The sequence below is a fragment of the Triturus cristatus genome, chromosome 11 (assembly GCF_964204655.1).
Source record: "Triturus cristatus chromosome 11, aTriCri1.1, whole genome shotgun sequence".
Taxonomy (NCBI): domain Eukaryota; kingdom Metazoa; phylum Chordata; class Amphibia; order Caudata; family Salamandridae; genus Triturus; species Triturus cristatus.
This window is the reverse complement of record NC_140594.1, coordinates 437001684-437026493: the sequence shown is the minus strand read 5'-3', so window position 1 is coordinate 437026493 and position 24810 is coordinate 437001684. Positions and strand designations below refer to the sequence as shown.

At 47.7% G+C, this 24810-nt stretch overlaps 1 protein-coding gene across 1 annotated transcript in view; it reads right to left on the bottom strand.

Moving 5' to 3' along the window:
* Positions 1-5109, bottom strand: part of SLC23A2 (solute carrier family 23 member 2) — an 833120-nt gene extending 828011 nt beyond the window's left edge. Inside the window, exon 1 of the mRNA XM_085636370.1 lies at positions 5010-5109. The gene's annotated coding sequence lies outside the window, so the exon portion shown is untranslated. The remainder of the gene's footprint in view (positions 1-5009) is intronic.
* Positions 5110-24810: the final 19701 nt, after the last annotated feature.

The following is a 24810-nucleotide window of genomic DNA, read 5'->3' as shown; positions in this document are numbered from 1 at the left end:
AACATGAGAAAGAGCCAAGTTTAATGGAGTAATTATGGTGGAATTCATTCGAACCATAGACTACTGGGGTAGGCTGGTCCACTCCAAGATGGCCGCCAATAATGAAGTAACTTGCATCATGTAATAAGAAACGTTGCCAACGATGGTTATAATATAGTGACGATGGTGCCCCCACGAGGGCTCTAAGTTTCACCAAGCTGACAATATTTTCTACCTCTTCCTTTAGAAGTTACAACATTTAGCAATGTACATAGGCCATAGATTCTTTGTATATGTCCCGCATTGGAAGTAGTAACTTAAAGATGGCTGCCAATAATGAAGTCACTGAAGTACGTAATAAGATATATTACTAACTGTGGTTATAATATAGGGAAGAAGGCATTCCCACGAGGGCTCTAAATTTTACCAAGCTGATAATATTTCATACTTCTTCCCTTATAAGTAACAACATTTAGCAATGCACATAGGACATCGATTTACCCCTGCATTAGAAGTGGTAACTTTAAGATGGCTGCCAGAAAAACAGTGTGGCATGTTGTAATAAAAATGAGGAGGTATGGGGAAGAATAACTTCCGGGTCATGAAGGATTTCTATCTTGTGTACCTCAGTGATCGGTTACTGTGACCGAATCTGACGCAGATGCCCAAATGTGAAGGTAAGACCTATACAAGCCACGCTACTTGTTAATACGACCTGCAGGGGAGGCGGCGCTATCAGTTAAGGCTTAAAGTGGCGGCGAGTTAAAAAGAAAATGCTTGTATGTTCCCACTTTTAAGTATTGGAGGTGATTTGTCGAAGAATGTTATCAGTTAAGTCTTACAGTGGCGGCGAATTGCATGAAACTGCTCGTATTTTCCCTCTTTAAACGATGAAGGTGATTTGTTTAAGAACTTAGTCCTATCAGCGAGATGGGGTGACAGTGGTAAAGGAGCCACATTATTTGGAGCCACATATTGAAATATTTGAAAAAACAAAAGGGTATCTGGCGTATGGCACGTAGCATGTCCTTCCGTTAACTAAAAACCATAGTGCTAACCGGGAGTAACAGTAGAACGGTTGGAATATGCTAGCGCAAATTTAAAACAATACCCCTATAGTATGACAGTTAATAAAAATGACAACTAAATTGGCTATCTATCGAAGCCAGAATCAGATTCAAGATAGCCTGCCTTACCCATAAAGCCTTACATAACAATACCCCACTCTACCTGGCAAATAAGCTTGAACTTTCGGGCTCTGGCCCGAACATTAGAAGTACGTCCACTCTACTCTTGAAACCTCCAAGATACTAAAAGAAGCTGTAGACAGTGTAACAAGAATGCATGAGTAGGAGATATACTGTCCCTACTAAATTTAGGACACAGAGTCTACATATACATGAGACTAGATTGGTCCAGACGAGGTAAGAACCACTATAAAATAAACAATTCTGATTACAACAAGGGATGACTTATCCTAAGGAGCACCTGGTATGTTTTTTCTCTCTTTTCTCAGAATTACTAACAGGTATTCTCCTGTTCTGAATCAAGAGTGTGGGCGAACTAAACAAAGCCACAAATTTTATAATATCCTGCTTTCTATTGATTGAATACACATGACCAAAAGTGGTGAGTTTTTAGTGAAAATCAGAAGAATTTTGGATGTATGGTTTGTATGAATGGATGATCGAGACTTTTAAATTTATTGCTTGGGTAGCCCTATGTATTTAGTTAAGAGGTACATGTAACCACCAAAAGATTATGCACCAACAGGCGACTATTAAGGGGGTAAAACGTGTGGGATAACAGAGAAGAATATAGAATTGGAACGTCTAGGGAGGGGAGTTGATCCAGAAGACATAGGAATTAAATATATTATATATCTGTATGTTTCCCTCTCTATAGATTACACATTGTTAGCATCTCGAGGAGGGAGGAAAAATCCCTTATTTTCTGTCCTGAGGAAGGTGGTTTTTAGTAGTCGTTTCCACCAAAACGCGTCGACGCTGAGCACTGCTGAATCCGACCACGAGGAATTACTGGAATGAATGGACTCTCACATTCACCAGGACACAAACTTGAAGTGAATTGTTGGATCAGCTAATGCAACAGCTTTTTTTGAACTGTGCAAAAAGGGTTCCCCGTTAAGATATTCTTCTTTTGTCATTATAGAGATCTTGAAAAGCGTTTTTTATAGAGTGTACACATTCTTTTTAAACCGTACATTGCATGATACATATGAATGTTATGAAATTTTAAATGTTTTGATTATAAGAATTAAAAAAATTACAATTTGATATGAAGTAAAATATTCTTTTTTTATTAAATACTTAAAAATATCCCTTGATGTTTGATCTCATAATTGGCGGTACACAAGCCTGGAAGTTGGGTTCCATTGTATTTTTATGTTGATTCTATTCACAGAGAATAGGAAGTTGAAGCGAGTTTGTGTAGGAGTATGTCTTTTATATGGTTTCCAAGGGGAATTTCTGTTCTCTTTACTGTTGTGTAGAACCATCATATATTTCTACATTACTTTTACGCTAAATCTACTGATGTAATATATTTATAAAGCACAATGGAAACAGGACTGCCAATAGCATGAGAACTAGGATGAGGTGACACTATGAAGAAGTGTTTTATGTGCCTACATAACACTCCTGCATATAATTTTACTATGCCATTGTACTGATCATATTGAAAGATTAGCAGTCAAGCAAATAAGATTAGGAAATACACTGGAAACAGCAAGAGGTGATGTTTATTGAAGAGGCAATTAATATATTCACTTAATAAATGCTACTGTGGTGCAATTTGAACTAATTTCCAGTAACTATACGCGATCAAAGTTAATAAGCCCAATGTGAAAAGATATACTTGAAAAACGAATCCATTATTTCAGAACATACTTTACGTAATCTTAACCAACAATGTGAAATCTGCACTATTATTTGACAAGAATTTAAGATTTTATTTATACCAGTGAAAACCTCGAATAATATAGATTTCCCCAGACAGATACGTGACCCTGCCTAGTGAGAAAGTATAAATTCGTTATGTGACAAACACATGATGTTATCTTATGGCTTCTAAACTCATAAATAATGAATTGGCAGTATTTGAAAGCGGATGATGATACGAACACATTAAAATTGTCTCTCAAGTTTCAAAATGCTTTCACTGTTAGAAATAGGCGCTAGAAAACCAACAGGGGATACTGATATTTTAATGGTTATTTAAATTAACAGGACGTTCACGGTTTGCAGCATTTCACATTAGAAAAAAATATTTTTTTTTTTAAAGCAATAACATATGAGTTATTCCAATTTAGTTTGTAGCCTCGAGAAAGCCTCCAGTTTTGTACACCAAGAGTGTAACGTGTTAAGTACAAGCAAGTGCACCACACAAGCAAATCAACATTTCAGTGGGCAAACAACAAATAAAAAGATTACTGCTTGGCCTGGACATGGACATAAAGTTTGTTTTAAATATTTTATGGATTAATTTCTGAAAATTTCCGAATGGCGAAATATAGACCGCTTATTCTTCAAGGCAGATTCAGGCTCTGTGTTCACTTAATACCTAGCATTCTACAGATTAAATCGTATTTTAAGTTGCAGTTGTAATTTAGTGCCTGTGTCTATTCAACCCTTGGTCTCCTCTTTAGAAAAAAAACAATCACCGCTGCTTAACGATGGCACTCTTCGTTTTCTATGACCATCCAATATTTGTCTGCTCTGTAATAAAAACGGAACTTTTAAAATAAGGCATACTCAACAAGTCAATTCCATTCTTGGTCTTCCTGTTATAACCTAAACATCCAGCACTGCCATTAAACCATAGTAACCAAGCAGCCCTGACCAAGCAAATAAATCAACGAAGCAAAGGCTGCAACTACCTGAAGGAACATTTATAAAATGATAACTAGGAACTAAAAACCATGGTAATTAGTGTACATGTATGTATCTGGCAAACCTAGCTGCATACTGCAGCTTGCATTTGTTTATTGTAGAAATGTACTTTTGTAAATAATCAAACATTTGATATTTACAACTGAAGTCAGTGTTGTTTTCCTTTTCAAACAATGATTTCATTGGCTTAGTATGCCGCGGCTTGCTACATACAATACGAAAGTTTTATTTTCATTTTAGTCTTCCTGCCTTCTGGACTTTTTGTTTACATTAGAACAGACACTTGCATACAGCTTGCAATAACAGTCTAAAAAGAAAAAGGAGCTGCTGAATTCTGAAAGGGAGGACTTGTGAGGTACATTGGAGTACTAAATAATTCTGTAACTCCGGCGCACGTACGCTGCATCAAATCTTGGCTTTTTGAATAATGTATTTATTTTTTTCACAACAACTAGTGAAAACCACAAATTGAAAATTATTATTTTTCTAAAAAAAAAAAAAAAAATTAACAAAAAAAGGGCAAAGGTTATCTATATCCCGCAGGAAGATTCTTGAAAGGAAGGACGACGGCTAAGACCGGTTGCAGGCAAGAAGTAGTTTTATTGGTAAACTGCTGCAATACGTTTTCTATCTCGTACACACAATAACCAAGTCCGATAAACTAGAATTTGTTATTTTCAATTTCTAAATAAATGTGTCATATGAACGCTAAAAACACATTTAAAAAGAGAAGGCGTAACCAGTATCACATAAGTACCTTATTAATTATTCCATCCTACGACTCTAAACAACAATAACTCGCCTAAAGGTGAATGGGGAAATATAAGGACAAACACTGGTATTCCGCACTGTATTTATACACAGGAGAGGAATATTAGTAAACTCCAGCAGCCCTAGTCAATTCGTTCCCGTCCCAACTACTAACACCCCGCGTATACGCAATAAAGCATTCTCGTGCAACGTAGTCCGCCCATGCATTGATGGCTCCTCTCTTTTCATTACCCAGAATAATTACTAGTACCTCTCAACCTAACACATTACATACTGATGCCTTTAAGATCTGGACAATCTCTACACGGCCTATTGCACAGGTAAAATTATCACCTGTCTGATACTTACAGCGGTCCCTGAATTCAGCCTAATATCCATTGTCCGTTATTAGTATGTTTTTTAACGGATGACATGTGTAGGTAACTTCAGTTCTTCCGGGTCGCATGACGGCCACTCCCATTTGAGAGACATATTCTGGGAGTAGGAGGAGCTCGACGTTTATAACATGACCTAGGATTGGATCATTGTGGGTATCTAAGCTAATCGTAGGGAGCGGTACAGAATTCGGAAGTGTCATTGGCTCTGAAGTCCGCACGTGCCACTGTGGTGTATAAAAACACCGGCCGAAACCGTTTTCCTCTACTCGGTTAGTATAGGTTGCGAATGGCAGGATATAGCTGACGAATTGTTGACCGGGTGGTATACTTGTGGGGCGAGTGCCAGACGGTGTCAGCTTGGCAGGCCTTGAAACTCCCCTTCTCGATTCTCGGTGGGAGATGGGGCGGGGCAGCGCTGTGCGGCAGTTAGTATAGGATCAACCTTGGGTAATTGAGAGTGAATTAGCGCAACCCAGTCACTTAGGTTGGGTTTGGGTTGTCTTGTGACTTGCCGCTTTCAAGTCTTCCACCAGTACATTGCTGTGCATGAGGTCGGGTTAGTAACGGATGCGTTTATGCTATCAGTTGAAGGCAGGAGCGATGGGGAATAAAACCAGCATTGGTGAATGAAATGGGTTTCGCCATTGTGATGCGCTATATATTGTATTGTGTAAGTTTTAGCTTGGTGAGCAGTTGTGCAATACAAGTTAAAGAAACTCCGTAAAAGTGTTGCGACTTCTTTTTGAGAAAGCAATATATTGTGCAGTAACTGGTGGTAATATAAAGCGTTCCTGTACTTTCGGGTGATGTTGGCAATATATAAAGCTGATCCTAAAATAAAATTGTAAAAAGCAGATTTAAATGTGGAGGAGATTAGTTACCTGTGTGCTTGTATGGAGTAACTAGTTCTAATGTAAAGCGCTCCTGTACCTTTGGGGGATGTTGGTACTATATAAAAGCGCCCCAAAAATTAATTAAAATGTTACATAGCAGACTGTAGCATGGTTTCTTAAACATTAATTAGAATTTTTAATTCATGTTTTCACACTAAGGAATTGCAAAGGATAGGTTGCGTTACAGCTTTATACAGAAAGTACTGCATGCTTTTCCTATTGTTTGTACTATTAATAACGTTTTTTGCCAGGAATGATGGATGTTCTTCTCGATTTAGAATACTGAATGTGACATATTGTATGTGCCGGATAAATCTAAGTAATGTACTGTTTTCATGAACTAAAAGAAAATATAATAAAAAAGATTGAAACTAAAAGAATATGTGTCCGTCTCGTATGTAGCGGTTTCTCTATGTATGATGTAGTATGGCTTTTTTAGTTTGAATGCACATCTGTCTACACGAACATAGACAGTAAGATAAAGGGACGCAAATGTACGGAGAACATACACCACGGTACATGTGCACAAGAAATATAACAAGACAGACTGCTGCACGGAATTAGCAGTCGGTAGGCTCTAGTATTTCTACTGCATATTAGTGCCTGGAGGACATGGTGGAGAGCGGTAAACCGGCTGTGCAACATGGCGTTAATTAAAAGAAAACAAGCAATGGAAAAACCAATAGATTTCACCTATGCGACATCTGTTGGCTTCATCGAAGTTTATTTACATGGTGACAGCATTGACTGCCTCAAAGCACTTTTTTTTTTTTTAAGCCATGTTGCACAGCAACTCAACTCTGCAACATGTAAAAAAAAGTTGACAAAGCCATGGATATTGCGTAGGCGAAGCCTATTGGCTGTGCCGATGCTTGTTCGTGGTTAGCTTTTTTATATTTGCTAGGATGAAAAAGACATTGTAAAATTAAAATTGGACTTCCAGCAGGGTGGAGTCAACCTTTCATCATTCTTATGTTGACAATTACTTACAATGAAAACTATCATCAAACAAATAAAATGAAATACCAGACGGAAGCAGCAAAAAGAAAACAAGCAAATGCAATTAAGCAGCCCTTGTATTCCTGATTGACCCTTTCAATTAGCGGCACATTAAAACATCATCTTTTGTTTTATCGTCTATAAGTAATGGGGACGCTAAGTGTCTTGTTTAGAATATCGCAAGGAAGCGGTATCTGTAATAAATTGAACTCGGCATGTAAAATGGAAGGGTAGAAGCAACTAAGAAATTGCACAACACAGCGGCATACCAGGGGATTAGCTAGCTTTTGTGCAGCAGGTGGAGTGGCACCATGAACTATTGTGTGCAACGGAACTCTGTGGAAGCTTGAAATAAATGGTTGGAGTTTCCCCGTGTTGCTGAGGGGCAGGCGGAATGTCTTGGTAGCTTGTGGCTCTACTGGAGTGAGAGGGCTGGGGTCCCAAACATTGAAACAAATGAAACATTACCACAGGCAGACGCTGTGCATGCCAGCTCAACTTGTCACTCAGTTAACCTCACCCGTGATGTGACAGAGGACTTTGCAGGTGAAACCACTGACGTCACTGATAGTTTTGGGAAACAGTACTACCTCCTTACGTTAGTGCATGGTCTCGGGCTGCTGATAATCGATCATGAAACACGCTAGTGGTTCCAAGTTTCAAGGTACAGAGAGCGAAAAGTAAAACCACAGATGAGGCACGCTTTGCAGCTGGAAACATAAATGCTAGGAGAGGCCATAGGATGGCTGGAGTCCCCTGAGCTGCTGAATTCTATGGGTCACCTTGCCAGAAGCACAATCAATGGCTGAGCCCGAAGAGCCTGGGTGCAGAAGCGAGCACCGACGTGCTCTCCCCCGTGAAGGCTGCCCTGTAGCAGGCTTTGTTTGGATATAAGACAGACGCGGCAGACACATTGCATGCTGGTGTCTCCCAGTAACCTCATCTCACACCCACGAGGAGCTCTTGGTCTATATGGGCATGTGGTGTAGCGGCTAGAGCTGTGGATGCTGCAATCGAGTAGCTCTGTTCCAATCCCGGGGTCGCCAGCACCATCTTGTGGTTCCATGCACATTCGCTTAATTACCTCACGTTTAATATAAGCCTCATTTGCAACATGTAAACAAGCATTGAAATTGCAATAGGTCTCGCCTTTTATTAAGTTAAAGCCATTTTCTTTGCTATACAATACCATTAGCAAAGCAAATGGCTTTAACTTAATCAAAGCGTTACAACAAACAAAAGATGGACGGAATGCTGACAATGCAGACATTCTCCCCCAGTCAAGAGATCTAGGTTAAATCCATCGTTCTTTTGCCCACTACGCCACCCCAGTTCAGACATGGCCATATGCAAATCAGTCTTGACCCTGTGCCTCATGGGAACAGTCCAGCCCGAACTGCCAAGCCATGTCTTCCCTGGACCGGAATCAAGCATCCTAGGACCGGTTTCTGGCTATCAGCCTTCATCAGCCAGGATAGCTTGACTCCAGTGGCGTAGTGAGCACGGGACCCACGTCTGGGCATACCCATCCCACTTAGGGCGAAAAGCGTTACAACAAACAAAAGATGGACGGAATGCTGACAATGCAGACATTCTCCCCCAGTCAAGAGATCTAGGTTAAATCCATCGTTCTTTTGCCCACTACGCCACCCCAGTTCAGACATGGCCATATGCAAATCAGTCTTGACCCTGTGCCTCATGGGAACAGTCCAGCCCGAACTGCCAAGCCATGTCTTCCCTGGACCGGAATCAAGCATCCTAGGACCGGTTTCTGGCTATCAGCCTTCATCAGCCAGGATAGCTTCGTGTTGACAAAGTTGTTACTCTCCCCAATATAATGAAACTCACTTAACTGAGAAGGATGGAAGTCGGAGTTGTCCTGGCCAGAATTGGAGCACGAGGCCCACAGGTCACAGCAGGTGTCCGCGTTGAGAAGTAACTCGTGACCCTTTTGCAGACAGCGGCCAGGCCACAAATCCTTACAATGGACTGCTAGTGGTGTACAGCGCTGTGAAGCGTGCGTCTTTTACGAGTATGAATCCGAATTGATATATTTCTATAGTTTGGGATATAAGCTACAAATAAACTACAACCACAAGATAAATAAACGCTGCTTCAATTATACTTTATAACATATATATATATATATTATAATTATGCTTTGGAACAAAACTTCCATTCAATGGAATTTCTCTCCTTCCTTATCAAATGAAACATTGGGTTAATTTTAGGCTTTGTCCCTGCACTGAGCGAAATTAACCGCAAAATGAAGTCCAGTTCAAGTGGTATCAGCCGTAGATCTTCATGGCTATAAACATGTGCACAGTCCAAGAAGGACGGCCCCGCTATCTACGCACCACTGTATTAGGCGCTTCATGTAGCACAATCCTGGAAATCAAACGTCACCCAGGCTCTCACAGGCTGCTTTACTCGGCTGGCATGTGGTTATCAAACTGTACATTTTTTAGTCACTACAAACTTCTTCAAAGCACCCTGGAGCCAGAGTGTCAATGTTGTAGTCATTTCTGGCACACATTGCCTGAATGCAGCAGTCGGCATTTAACGAAAGCGATATGGCCTGGCATCGTCGAGTCCTCTCCACAATGCGCCGCTGTGTGTACGGCTCCCCTGTCACTCTCAGCCAGTCCTTACGCTCTTATAATGCTGGGAATTGCCGCTTTACCCTTCCCATTATAAAGAGGGACTTACAAATTGACAAATCGCATACACAAATTGGGGAACAGATCTAACTCGCAAATACCGCGGCCGCTTTTAAAAGGGACATAGTAAACGGATCCTTCCAAGGTGGGTACACTAGGTAAGGTTAAACCTGGGTTATAATGACTTATTTTTACCGTGTTTAGAAACAGAGGTGTGTGGAGCGCTATATAAAAGCTTTGGAGCAATAATGATGAGTGCTAAGCCCGAGGAAGCAAAAACGGCGGTCACAAAAGCAAGACATTCCAAAAATGCGAGCTCACCTTAAAAGCAAGTTATCCTTGCAATTCTGCTGGGTTTTGCCTAGTGACTAATTAAGCATTTCGAATCTCTCGGCAAGTATAGTGTAGTGTTTTTAAAGGAGTTCTCTTACAATGGTTAGGTGACTGACTACCTTTAAATGGCAAATTTCATAATTTTGTTTTTTCTATCATTTTAAAGTGCCTTCGACGTAGCTGGGTTAGCGCTACAGAAACATACCAAACAGACGAGCGTCAAGCTGTAGAAAAAGAAGTCACGTTTGATGCGACTGACGGGTGTATTCTCAAATTAAGCGAACAGCAGGAAGTAGCAACGTGTGTGCCCGGTAATCCACCCCTTGCACCGAGGTCATTGTCAGCGGCGCAACTCGAGCACCCCCCTCCTCATTCATGGTATGTGCATATTTACAGGAAGCGTTGCTCCAGGGCAGTGTGTAAGAAGACGACACTTGAGAACTTCACGCACCTTTATCACCAGCCACATGCAATCTGCATCTCTTTACCACCCCTGCCTCTCACAAACCCTGGCCACACTGATCCCCAACAACAGAGGACCCTTTACAAGTACTCCTTCCGAAAACCACCACTGCCTGAACACGACCCTGAACCGGGACTCAAAGTGGGAGGAGAAGACAGGCTCACTCCCGAGGGAAGAAAGCACTTACCTCGGTCTTCGGGTTGTACTGCAGGCCAGAATTGAAGGACTTCATCCCCACCTTGTGACTGAGGGGTTGGGTAGAGATCACAGCACTAGAACTGCTCCCAAGGGGCAGGGCAAAAAGAATAAACACGGGGAGGGCGAGCAAGAAAGAAACAGGGGGAGGGCGAGCAAAACAAGCTCTAGGCTTTGGCAAAGGCAGCCGCTTGTCTTTATGGGGCCATGTGTTTGAAACACATGGCCCCATAAAGATAAGAAAGCTTTTACGACGGGAGGAAGGCAGACGAGCCCGTCCAAGTGGGCCGGCCGAAAAGTGGAAAAGTCTACGTCTGGCAGTGCTCTCTCCCAATGGCTGGCCACCGTTTAGCATAAACGGTGACGCTGGCCAATGGGAAAGAGGGGCGGGGCTTGAAGCCCTTTACAGAATTCCCTCTAAATCATTAAATCTCGCCAGCAAAACTGCACATGTGCGCAGCCCAAGCAGGCGAGACCTAAAAAGCGACAAAGCTAATAAATTTCGTATAGGCGAAACCTATTGGCTTTGGCAATGCTTGAGGTTGAGGGTGGGATATGTCATTCTTTTAGTATAGAGATAGAAGTAGGCAGATGTTACCTGCCTCCCAATATACTATCGTAGACAATATTTTCGGACACAAATATGTTATAATCATGCATGCTGTTGAAATTATGAACAGATGCCGGCTCTCCTATCAGCTGTTATATTTTGTACTTGTGGTCAAATGTGAATTCAGTAGTCAACATTTGCATCTTTGGGGGCATACAAATACAACAAGCATTTACAATGCAGTAGGTCTCGCAATTGCGAGATTTTGAGCTATTGGCATTGTAAATGGCAATGTCTTTTATAATATTAAAAGGCATTGTCATTTACAATACCAATAGTACAAACTTTGGCCGCGCTCAACATGAAAGTTAAAAGAAAATTTGAACTGTGCGCGGTGTCCCTAAAGCGGGCACTGCGCTCAGCATGCAAGTTAGAGCGGCATAGCGCTCCATAAGAAAAGTGGCCGCCATTGTCCTGTGTGGGCGTGCTGCAAATACAACAAGCATTTGCAATGCAATAGGTCTCGTATTCGCGCGAGTTTGAGCTATTCCCATTGTAAATGACAATGCCTTTTATTTATGTTTTGGGTTTTAAAACATAAATAAAAGGCATTGTCATTTACAATACTAATAGCTTAAACTCTCGCAAATGCGAGACCTATTGCATTGCAATAAATGGTCTTTTTGACCGCTTGTTAGATTGTAAATATCAGAGGAAGAGACCGGCCTGTGACGTCTTCAAAGTAGTGATAAATAGTGCAGTGAAGAAGATGTGTAAGTGTTGTATATTACACAGACACAAAGTGTGAAGTGATACTTATATATGATCCGAGCATTAAACACTAACAAAGCGCTCCAACATCTTTCACTGACATTTCGATAACCCGTGAGATGATCTACGGGTGGTGGAGACAGTCAAAGTCATCTGTTGTTACTAGGAAATTTTCAATACATGGTATGGAGGGCTGAGGCCATTAAAGGATGAGGAAATTCGATCGGGGTCAGCCTGCTTGCTCTCTATAAGATAACCATGAAATGTTGTGCAGAATGCCTGTGACAAACCGGAGCACCTTTTCCTGGCGTTGGAAGCAGCAACGAAATTGGAAGGGGCGCTAAGAGGAGGATATTGAAATAATTAAGACTGCTGATCTTGTGTGCCCTAAGCAGCTCTTTACAGAGTGAAGGGCAAGGTGTGGGGTGGATTTTTCAGATGCAGAGGAGGTTGTAGCAGCCAGAGGCAGCGGTCATGGAGCAAAGTATGAGACCGACCAAAGGTCCTGAGCTCAAAGCATGTCAGACCGCACCAACATTTATATTTTTCCTACCAGACTCACTCATATTCAACGTATTGCCCTGCAGGCACCAGATAAGGTAGCAGTTTCTGATGTGCTCCACAGAGGCCATAACCTTATACCTGATGGAGGCAATCAAATGGCCTCCTTTCTCTAGTGTATGTCCTCGCCCAGCTGACTGCATGGAGGTTGCCCAGCAGTTCACAAGGTCTGGAGTACAGCATAGACTGCTGTTTCCTGGCATGAGGTATATCACCCCCACCTAACATCCATGAGGCCCTCTGGCAGTCGGACCCCTCTCCCCATGAGAAAGACATGCTAGGGGTTAAAGTGTGCCTGATGTATCTACAGAGAGATCAGAACGTATAAAAGACCTGTTCACTTCTAGGGACTTATGTCATGGCTTTCATGGGCATGACGCCACCTTTGCGTGCTAAAAACAATTATGTGCTGAATTTTAAAAAGCCCATTTAGTGGCTTTGTGCCATCTAGGGGCCATTCAGTGTAGAGAAAATTAAAATTCTCTTTATCCAATCAATTTCTACATCGCTAACAATTCGCATTCCATAAAGTTCATTTGTTTGGATATGTCTACTTGGGCTTCAGACCTAGGTGCCGATCACGATCCGGTAAAAGAATTCCCCGTACGACTCGTATCCGGTCTTTTTACCGTACGAATCGTACAAGTCCCGTACAAACTGGCAATTACGATTCGCATGGTAAAAAGTCCATACGAATCGCATTGGGAATTATTCCCCACACGTCCTCGGGTCGGAAAATGTGTCCGACACGTCCACGGACGATTTACCGTACAAATGTGAAAAGTGAAGTCCGAGCGCGCAAGTACAATCCGTCCCTTGCGTCCGATGTTACAACCGGATGGAAAAAACACCGTCCGCACCGAACTCCCATAGCAACCATGGAGACATGTGCCCGCATACACGCCCAACACTCCCCCCAGCCCTCCTATGTACGTGCCGACCCCCCCCAGCCCCCGTACATTCGAGTCGAACCCCCCACCCAGCCCCCGTACGTTCGTGTCTAACCCCCCGTGTATGTACACCCGTGTACGTGTCGAACCCCCCGTGAATGTACACCCGTGTACGTGTCGAACCCCCCATGTATGTACACCCGTGTACGTGTCGAACCCCCGTGTATGTACACCCGTGTACGTGTCGTACCCCCACCAGTGTATGTACACCCGTGTACGTGTCGCACCTCCCGTGTATGTACACCCCTGTACGTGTCTAACCCCCGTGTATGTACACCCGTGTACGTGTCGAACCCCCCGTGTATGTGCACCCGTGTACGTGTCGAACCCCCCGTGTATGTACACCCCTGTACGTGTTGAACCCCCGTGTATGTACACCCGCGTACGTGTCGCACCCCCTGTGTATGTACACCCCTGTACGTGTCGAACCCCCTGTGTATGTACACCCCTGTACGTGTCGAACCCCCCGTGTATGTACACCCGTGTACGTGTCGAACCCCCCGTGTATGTACACCCGTGTACGTGTCGAACACCCCCGTGTATGTACACCCCTGTACGTGTCGAACCCCCCGTGCATGTACACCCCTGTACGTGTGGAACCCCCCGTGTATGTACACCCGTGTACGTGTCGAACCCCCCGTGTATGTACACCCGTGTACGTGTCGAACCCCCGTGTATGTACACCCGTGTACGTGTCGCACCCCCCGTGTATGTACACCCCTGTACGTGTCTAACCCCCGTGTATGTACACCCGTGTACGTGTCGAACCCCCCGTGTATATACACCCCTGTACGTGTTGAACCCCACGTGTATGTACACCCGCGTACGTGTCGCACCCCCCGTGTATGTACACCCCTGTACGTGTCGAACCCCCTGTGTATGTACACCCGTGTACGTGTCGAACACCCCCGTGTATGTACACCCGTGTACGTGTCGAACCCCCCCGTGTATGTACACCCCTGTACGTGTTGAACCCCCCCGTGTATGTACACCCGTGTACGTGTCGAACCCCCCGTGTATGTACACCCGTGTACGTGTCGAACCCCCGTGTATGTACACCCGTGTACGTGTCTAACCCCCGTGTATGTACACCCGTGTACGTGTCGAACCCCCCGTGTATGTACACCCGCGTACGTGTCGCACCCCCGTGTATGTACACCTGCGTACGTGTTGCACCCCCGTGTATGTACACCCCTGTACGTGTCGAACCCCCCGTGTATGTACACCCATGTACGTGTCGAACCCCCCGTGTATGTACACCCGTGTATGTGTCGAACCCCCCGTGTATGTACACCCCTGTACGTGTCGAGCCCCCCGTGTATGTACACCCGTGTACGTGTCGAACCCCCCGTGTATGTACACCCGTGTACGTGTCTAACCTCCCGTGTATGTACACCCGTGTACGTGTCGAACCCCCCGTGTATGTACACCCCTGTACGTGTCGAACCCCCGTGTATGTACACCCGCGTACGTGTCGCACCCCCGTGTATGTACACCCCTGTACGTTCGAGTCGTACCCCCACCCGTGTACGTGTCGTACCCCCGTGTATGTACGAACCGTACCCTCCCCCGCGGACGTATGGAGTGTACCCCAGGCCCCAACACCAGCACCTTCACACAACATCGCGCATGTACAAGTCGTACCAAGCCAGACACAAGGACAGCACTGTACAACAAAATGCCCGAAGTACACACCGTACACACGTTAAAAACGCACGTACACAACCAGGACAAAGCAAAACAACACAAGAATACACCATTCGAATGGCACAAAGCCACTAAACATGTCCAACAAGCTCAAAAACAACACAATCACTGACCTGCAACTGCCAAAATCCAAAACAGAGGCCCAAAACACAACCACTCCTTATAACACACCCACCCAAAGTTCAAACACAGCCACACCCACCAATGGACCAATAAAAAGGGCCCACACACACAAACCATGAGCCTTTGCAACAGACTCACTGCTGCCAGACCCCACAGACAACCTACAGCACCATACTAGAAGCTTGACCACACCTTACACTTGCACACCTTCACACACACACCTTCACAAACACCCCCACATCACATTCACACACACACCCAAACAACCACACCCACACACCCACAACCATCCACACCCCCCCCCATCCACACCCACACCCCTCACCATGCCCACTAACAAGAATCCAAAGTTCACTAGCCGAGAGTTGGAGGTCCTTGTCGATGAAATCCTCAGAGTTGAGCCACACCTCTTTGGAACATTGGTCAGACAGACCAGCATTTCAGAAAAAACATCCATGTGGCAGACCATCGTCGATGCTGTGAATGCTGTTGCGGACACCAGAAGGACCAGGCATGAATGCCAAGCCAGGTGGTACGATCTGCGGAGGAGGGTCAGAGCCAAAATGACGGACGAACACAACCAGGCCAACGTCACTGGAGGAGGGCCGGCCCGCAGACCCGTACACTACCATCCCTGGGAGGAGAGGGTGATGGCCATACTGCCGGTGGTGGCAGTGGACGGATTAGAAGGAGTCCGAGACCCGGGTGAGTACACAAACAACTCACCTCACATGGGGGGAACGTCATCCACAACCAAACTCACAAACAGGCACGCAACCACCCCAAGCTATCGCATGACTCAACCACACTCCATGAACACGCACATGCCACTAGCGCCACCATGCCCCATGCACCCAGCTGGACAATGTCAAGTCACAGGCCGCAGAAAACACCAACACAAGACACGGTAACCGGGATGGCGGGAGTGTGGGCCCCAAAAATCACATAGTGCAACTCAGAAGCAGACAACAATGCCCTCTGCCCATATGGCCTAGGTCACAGCCAGACAAACAGTGTGTCCCCACACAGGAAAGACTTGCCAGCAAATGGCGGACGCCTTGCATTAAGACATGGGGGTGAAGGCACTTTTTGCACATGACAGCAGCTAATGAACAGCCAACACTGTGAAAGAGTGGCAGCACACACCACCACAGCAGCAGCGCAGACACAGACACTACACCCAATGGGTGCCTGGAGATCACAAACAAACTCACATCAACAAGCCAAGGGCCATTCAAAGATCTGCTAACAGTCTGTGCCCAGGAAGCTGGGCTGAGGTGACAGAGGGTGACACACAGAGGGAGGGAGAGGGGGACAGAGAGGGAGGGAGACACAGCGAGACGGACAGAGGGAGGAGGCTGACACACGGAGGGAGGGAGGGAGAGGGGGACAGAGAGGGAGGGAGACACAGGGAGACGGACAGAGTGAGGAGGCTGACACACGGAGGGAGGGAGAGGGGGACAGACAGAGAGGGAGGGAGACACAGGGAGACGGACAGAGTGAGGAGGTTGACAGAGGGAGGGAGAAAGGGAGACAGAGGGAGACGGACAGAGGGAGGAGGCTGACACACGGAGGGAGGGAGAGGGGGACAGAGAGGGAGCGAGAAAGGGACACATAGGGAGAGCAAATCAGCCTTGTGGGGTGTGGGAATGTCTGCACGTCAGCAGGTGGACTGCGTGCATGTAGACAAGGGTGGCCAGTGCCAGAACCCCCCCTCTTCTCCATGGCTAAACACAGAGCCATGTCACAACCTGTGCACGAGCACAACAGCAGCTACCTGCATTATCTAAGTGTGTGGAACCACTCCATGTGCCCACGTACAGTGCAACACGGAAGGCGCCAATGCATGGCTCTCCACACCTGCCCACTCCACTGCTGACTGCAGTCACAATTGATGCAGCAAGTAAGACTATGCCACACATAGGTAAAGTCGCTAAAGCTGTGGCCAAGGGACATACCCATGTACAAGTGCACTGTGAGTGGAATGCAAGACATATCCAAATTTCCAGAGGAAATGTGCCAACTTAGAAACCAATGAAACATGGATGTTGCATGGAACAAAATTAACATTGTCTCTCTCACACACAGGTCAACGTCGTGGATCACCCCCCAACACTGGGGGGGAAGACACACAGGATCCGGCTCGGCGGGATGACGGAGCCACCGGCAGCGACGACTCTCACCACTCTGTGGACGAACCCGACCCCGACCAACCTGGCCCCTCTGGTGTCCAACGACCTGCAGCACCTGCGTCAGGTACAACTGGGCCAACCACCACCCCCACTCCTGCCACATCCCAGGAGACACCCAGGAGCCCTGCCCCACCACCACAATGCAGCCAGGCTGGCCAGGAGGGACACGGTGTCCCGGGCACCCAGGAGGAGGCAGGCGACAACGCCAATGCCACCCCTCAGGGGTCCCGGAGACCCGATGTGCCCACAAGGGCAGGCCAGGTGCAAGTGGGCAGGGGTGGTGGGAGTGGAGGACGGCGGAGGCGCGAGCCTGACCAGTTGGCAGCGGAACCGGTATATTCCCATGTCCGAAACATCCTGGACACATACCGGCAGGACACCACGGGCATGGCCCAGGTTGTGTCTATACTCGAGGGGATCAAGACCCAGCAGGCCCAGTAACATGCGGAGCAACATGCCTGTCTACTGCAACACCAACGGAGGATGGAGGACAGACAGGCTGAGCTCGTGACGGTGTTCACGGGAATTCACAGTACACTCCGTCAGATGGCCGACAACATGGGCAACCCTCCCTGTGCCATCAGGCGTAGAACATCACCACCCACAGGGAGGGATGAGGAGGAGGAGGAGACATCCGACGGAGCATCCCAAACATTGTCACGGCCTGCTTCTGAGGGTCCCCGCAGGAGGGCGGGTCGTCCACGTAAAAGACCGTGAGGGTCGGCGCAACAGCACCATCTCCCAGGGCACCTGGCCTGGCACCTGGCCCACTGGAGCAACAGCAGCACAGCATCAAAAGACATTCTCTGCCACATGGACTTGCCGGTCACTGTCTGACCAATGTTGACAAAGACTGTGGCATGGACTCTGAGGATTTCAAATGGCAAGGACACCAACTCCCCAAGTGAACTTTGGATTCCACACACCCGGAAAGCCCCTCATGTCAACCCCCCCCCCCCAACCCCAACCAAAATAAAAAGTCACACCATAAAGAGAAGATGCCTACTGATTGCATTATTACCTTACATATGTCTTGTAAAGTCTAACTATGCCTGAGTTCTCATTTGACTTCAACCATCAACACCCTGGGGCCTGAGTCTGGCACAGGACACACATGGGTCACATTGTAGTAGGCAAGACAGACATGGAGCACCATACACACCCGTGATGGGCCCAACCAGCTGAGGGGGTGGCCGCATAACCGTGCCGACAGACATATTGAGTACAGCTACAGCCATGCGCAGAGGTCAGGGATCATGTGGAGTGTCCTGGGGGGCACCCAGATATGTGTGGACCGGTGGCAGAACCATGTCCTGCAAGCTTGAGTCAGGTGGATGCAGTGAATGGTGGCCTGGCCAACGTGGGATGCATGGGGATGGCACATGTCACAATACCCACACAGTCATTGACTACATGCACAATACACAGTCTAATCCCACACAAACAGCTTGCATCTTGCTACTCGACACATAGACACATAGCCACTATCACGGAAAAACATGCCAGACATGCCGGATGCACCGTGGCAACACACCAGCATTGACTGAGAAGAGGCACCTTGGAGGCATAGGGACACCTTTATTTGTCATGTATTCAGGATTGCAGAGGCAACTCGGAGTACACATGAACGGGTAATGTGGAGTTACATGTGGGTCCAACACTGGAACCCCCCTTCTGCAGCCCAAATGCGTGATAGCCATGGAACTGGCACACAAGTGTCGGCTAACAGCTAAACACCCCCTGCTGCTCACGGAGAGACTGCCATACACCATTGATCCGCTGATGTGGAAGTCCCACAGCATGTCAAGCCAAGGCAAACCGTATGTGTCCGAGGGCAGTGTAACACACATTGATGCCATCATCACATTCCACAATCCCATCACTGATGACTGTCAACAAGTCTGACCATCTATTCAGGTGTACCCAGCTGCATGTAATGTGTACCATGGTGATGCGACATGTCTGCAGAGGAACCAAACATCGACAGGGGCAGTGTGCATACATCGTGAAAAACTGCCACACCCAATACACCCCTGATGCATCCCTTACCCTAAGGAGACTTCCAAACTCGTCCGTGCGGGTAACACTGAGTCAGCACACGATGACGTGTCCATGAGGAATAGCAGTGCCACAACAATGCAACCAGCAGACGGCATGCGCAAGTACCTGGGGATATGAGAGACACAAGAAGTCAGCCACAAAAAGCACAGCCACTTGCATGTGCATGTACTCGACACATGTAAGGATGACAACATGCTAGGTCACAATTATGACTGGGGAAATACACTCATCTACTGGCACCATCACTCGAGTGACACATCCACACACACCTCTAACTCACGTGGCATACATGCAGATGGACACACACATCGCAACACATGCCACACGGGGACCAATGCGTGCACACTCAGACACTGGTACTCACCACTAAGCAAAGAAGTCGCGTATGAGCCGAGTCCGGATGTCCTCTTGCGGAACCACATCCTCCACATCACTAGCCCCATTGCCAAGCCCTTCGTCCTCCACGGGTGGATGGTCCTGATCATCTTGATCCAGGATGAGTGGCACAGCTTTCTCAACTGCCATGTTGTGCAGCATGCAGCAGACCATGAAGATTTTGCAGACCTTCGCCGGGGCATATGGGAGGGCGCCGCCGGTCTTGTGGAGGCATCGAAATCGGCTCTTCAGGAGGCCAAACGTCCTCTCTATCACTCGCCTTGTCCGGCCATGGGCGGTGTTGTAGCGGAGCTGGGCCGGCGTGATGGGGTTGCGGAGAGGTGTGATCAGCCATGGCATGTTGGGATAGCCAGCGTCCCCTACATGGAAACCACATGGACATAAGTAGGACAGGAGAAGCGGTCGTGCTGGAAGTCTATGCAAGATACAGGACAGACAGACTGTACCCACCAACAACACATGCTCGTTCGTTGCGCAGCTGCATCATCATTTCAGGCATCCTGCTACGCCTCATGATGTAGGCATTGTGTGCTGATCCTGGAAAACGAGCACAGACATGTGAAATCGCCATGTTGGACAGACAGACCACAAGGGCATTGATGGAGTGGTAGTGCTTGCGATTCCTGTACGCTACCTCCTGTGCCTGTGGTGGTACCAAAGCCACATGTGTCCCATCTATGGACCCAATGACATGGGGCATCCCTCCCAGGGCATAGAATCCACGCTTGACCCCAGTCAACATTGCAGGGGTTGGGAAATGGATGAAGTCATCCAGGTGAATCAACATGGCCTCTAAGAAATCATGCAGCACACGGCAGAACATGCTCTGGGACATGCCACCAACATGAGCTATGGTATTTTGAAAGGTACCCGTGGCAAGAAAATGTAGGGCTGCCATTACCTTCAGCTTGGGTGTCAGTGCCGTAGGATACCTGTGCAGTGGTTGCAGGTGTGGTGCCAGTCTCGCCGTCAACTCCAGAATCAACCGTTGGGGGAAGCGGTAGCACCGGATACAGTCATTCTCCCGCATGGCAGCCAAGTCCGGAATTGGTCGGTGAAGAGGCGGCGCTCTGCAGTAATTTGGAAGTGACAAGGAAGAGTGAGTGCACCACAACAACAAATTATTTGTACTGAGCACATGTTAATCTGTCAATACACATATGCTACATACGGAGTCAGGTATGTGCCACATGCCCTGGACACGTATGGCTGCCAGGTGACACCCCTACCAAGACCAAGCTACACACGGAGATTGTGAACCTCCACATGCCATGGCATGGGATTAGCTGTGTCCCAGTGTAAGTGAACAGCCAGACGCAAGACAGGAGTGACATATATCCACACATCAGCAGAAGTAGGATGTCGATTGCAGAGACTGGTAGCGGAACACTAGAGCCACAGGTCACATGACATTACACTAGGACAGCCCACACACCTTGCCAATAAGGTGTGCATGTGATGACTCACCACACATTTATAGAGAGGATGCAGACATGTCCTTGTTACGCTACTCCGTGTCCCATGCATACATACGCACCTCACATCCAATACCACATGTGCAATGGTGTGCGGAACAGTGTGCCATGTCAATCTACACACAGACACATGGTGGTTGCTGCAACAGCTGCTGCTTTTGAGGGAGCTCCAACATCAACCTAATGGGAACCCCCCACACATACATGACATAGTCACATCGTGCACAGTGGGTAGTGACATGTCAGGTGTGGTAACCCCTGTACCGGGCCTCAGGGGACACTTGCGTGTGTTGTTGTCCGTGCCATGCCAGTGACGCTCATCCCAAGTGTGCAGTACGACATGCACACATGTCAAAGGAGTCAAGGGCATGCCTGGCACACATTGCACCGTCACACATTACATGTGTACACATCTCATCATACATCTGGTGCCTTCTCCACTCAGGAGTAATGTGCCACATCACAGCCTTTCACACCTGTGCCCCACACATGTAGTACTGCCCAGACAATGCCTTGATGTCCATCCATGGACAAGTATGTCAGCCCTATTCCTTCCTGTGTGCTGCCTGTCACCACTGTGATGTGTGAAAAGCACCGTACTTTCGCAAAAATGGCCTGTGTACGTTCCCGTATGACTATGGGAGTGCTGCCGTATGTGTACCCCTAGGGATAGTGAGCGTACGCACACGTGTACGCTCCGTACCACTATGGGTGTTCTCGCGTATGCGTACTCATAGTGATAGTGAGCGTACAGGCGTGGGTACGGTCCGTACCACCATGAGTACGCATACGCGAGAACACCCATAGAGAGACGGGCCGTACACGCGTGTGTACGCTCCGTACCACTATGGGTGTTCTCGCGTATGCGTACTCATAGTGATAGTGAGCGTACAGGCGTGGGTACGGTCCGTACCACCATGAGTACGCATACGCGAGAACACCCATAGTGAGACGGGCCGTACACGCGTGTGTATGCTCCGTACCACTATGGGTGTTCTCGCGTATGCGTACTCATAGTGATAGTGAGCGTACAGGCGTGGGTACGGTCTGTACCACCATGAGTACGCATACGCGAGAACACCCATAGTGAGACGGGCCGCGTGTGTACGCTCCGTACCACTATGGGTGTTCTCGCGTATGCGTACTCATGGTGGTAGGACCGTACCCACGCCTGTACGCTCACTATCACTATGAGTACGCATACGCGAGAACACCTATAGTGGTACGGAGCGTACGCACGCTTGTACGGCCCGTCTCACTATGGGTGTTCTCGCGTATGCGTACTCATGGTGGTACGGACCGTACCCACGCCTGTACGCTCACTATCACTATGAGTACGCATACGCGAGAACACCCATAGTGGTACGGAGCGTACACACGCCTGTACGGCCCGTCTCACTATGGGTGTTCTCGCGTATGCGTACTCATAGTGATAGTGAGCGTACAGGCGTGGGTACGGTCCTACCACCATGAGTACGCATACGCGAGAACACCCATAGTGGTACGGAGCGTACACACGCCTGTACGGGCCGTTGCTATGCATTTGGGGTGCCCTAGGGCCCCGGAACGCACCGTACCGTAGCTCCAAATTACATAGGGGACACATGAGGGACAAGTATAAAGGCCTACATGCATGCTGGTTGTCATGGAGACCAAGTTTAAAGTTTGATTTTTTTCCGGAAGGTGCACAGCAGAAGTCAGTTGGAATGAATCTACTTTGTTGCAATGTGGTTCTGGAGTTGACATCATGCTCAAGAAAAAAACACAATAAGAACCCACTGACTGCTAGGTTTGAAGGGATTGGAGGAAACATAGGATGCAAATGTGAGTGACCAATCACTCTGTACTCCTGTGCATGAAACAGGCCAGCAAGGCAGATATAAGGCAGCCAGGTCCCATGAGGGAGCACTTGCCTGCACATCTCTGTATTCCACGACCCAGCTGCTGCTACTGATTCCCTGAAACCATGTCAAGGGCTGTGGAGAGGTCACAGCCATTCACCCTGGAGGAGAACCTGGCTTTGCTGGATGTGATCCTCCCACAGTACCCCCTGCTGTATGGGCGACCAGGTTATCAGGTGAGTGCAGAGTCCACTAGCACAGTCTGTGTCCCTTTTTTGAGACTGTGACTTCTGCCATTGTGTCCAGGTGTGACACACATGCTATGTACTGTAGGGGGGGTCCCGGGGGGGGAATGCCTGATGTCTCACAGCCAGAGCATGCTGTGGTGCATGTCTGCCTTCCTCACTAGCATGGTGTTTACTGTGACAATCACTGCATGGTGCATGCCACATTCTGCCTGTCTTGTCCTCCTGGGAATGTAGCCTCTACAGTCCTCATGTGATTATGTGGTTATCCCAGTGTGACAGGTGACTGTACCCACAGATGTGTGTTAGTTCTGTGTACCTGTGCTGAGAGTGTCCACATGATGTGTTCGTACCCTGGACATCGGTGTGTGTGTAAGTCCCCTGTCATGTAGGTGGGTGCATATGTGGAGTGTAGCACCCCAGCTGCATGAGGGATGGATATACCCTGGCCATGTGATGTGAGCAGGGAGCAGTGCTGTGTGCCTGACGTGCAGAGCCAGCCCCACACCTGTGAGCCCCCCCGTCTAGTGGCACATGTGCAGAGTGAGGTATGTCGCTGCATTTGGCAATGGCAGGTGAATGTCCTGTGCCTGTGTGTGTCTGTGTACTCTGCTGCGGTGGCGTCAGTGGCCTGTGGCATGTGACTGCTTAGAGGTGCTGCACATTATCCTGGTGTAGCTTGTGATGCACAGTGTGAGCCAGGATCATTGATTGTGTAGTTGCCCTCATTCCACCTGTGTACTTTCAATGGCACATACTGCTTTTGCCCTTCCCCAGAGGATCATGTCCCTATGACAAAGGTGCAATGCGTTGGATGCATACTATGCCTTGTTGTAATCAGCAAATGTGTTCTAATATGTGTCTCTGTGACATGTGCCAGGTGTATTGATGTAGTGTCACTTGTTCATCCTCACAGGTAGGCGCCTCTGCCAAGGAGCAGATATGGCTGACCGCCGTCAGCGCCGTGAGGAGTGCGGATGGTCGGAAGCGGCGCCTGTCCCAGGTGAGGAAACGCTGGCAGGATATCCGGTGCTGGACGCGGAGGATCGCACGGGTCCTGCTGGAGGACTCACCTGAGACCCATAAGAACCGCGGGCGCCGCCGACTGACCCACATCCACAAGCGTGTGCTGCCGGTGGTATTTCCAGACTTGGAGAGGCGCTTACAGGAGAAGCAGCAGCAGGAAGGGGGTAGGTACATGTGTGTTTGTTGTGTTTCACCAGCATTTGTAAGTGCACAGTTGCATGGATACACTGCCAGGGTTTAAAGGTGCTGTGCAGATCCTGTTAGCTACAGTATAGCTGTGCTCTCCTGCCTCCCTTCCCCTCCTTGCAATGTGTTCCCTGGTCTGTGTGTA